Below are 554 nucleotides of genomic sequence, written 5' to 3' on the forward strand. Positions count from 1 at the left end.
TACTGATACAATTTCTCAGACTTTCCTGATGTACTCTTTAAAAATACTATGAATGTGCTGCGTGACTTACAGTATCTCTGGTCTTTTCGGTTAACAGACGCTGTTCTTCTGGAGTTTCCGCAGACAAGTGTCTCTGATGTGCGCACGTCCATCATCGAAAGTGTAAACATGAGCAGTTCAGCCAAAAAAGGAACATAATGTGTGGTTGTGCGTGTTTCTGTATGGTGGCGAGGGGTTAAGGGTGCATATAACGGAATGTTGTTTTCATTGTTCATATTCCTGTGTTCTTTAAAGTTTTGTGTAATTTATATTGGAAATGGTTTAAATCATATGTAATGTTTAACATTCGAGATCGTACAAGTTGTTTGTATTATGTAATGTCTAAATTTGGAGATGGTTCAATACATTAAAGTAATTTTTCACCTGCATGGAATAGTCCCACAAGTCTTTCGTCTTTAGTATACTGGTAATACATTTTGCAAGAATGTGCAAGGTAAAATTAATAGCAAAGAATGATAAAGTATATTGCTTATTAACTACAAAGTATGCTTTTT

The sequence above is a fragment of the Etheostoma spectabile genome, chromosome 4 (genome assembly GCF_008692095.1).
Source record: "Etheostoma spectabile isolate EspeVRDwgs_2016 chromosome 4, UIUC_Espe_1.0, whole genome shotgun sequence".
NCBI lineage: Eukaryota > Metazoa > Chordata > Actinopteri > Perciformes > Percidae > Etheostoma > Etheostoma spectabile.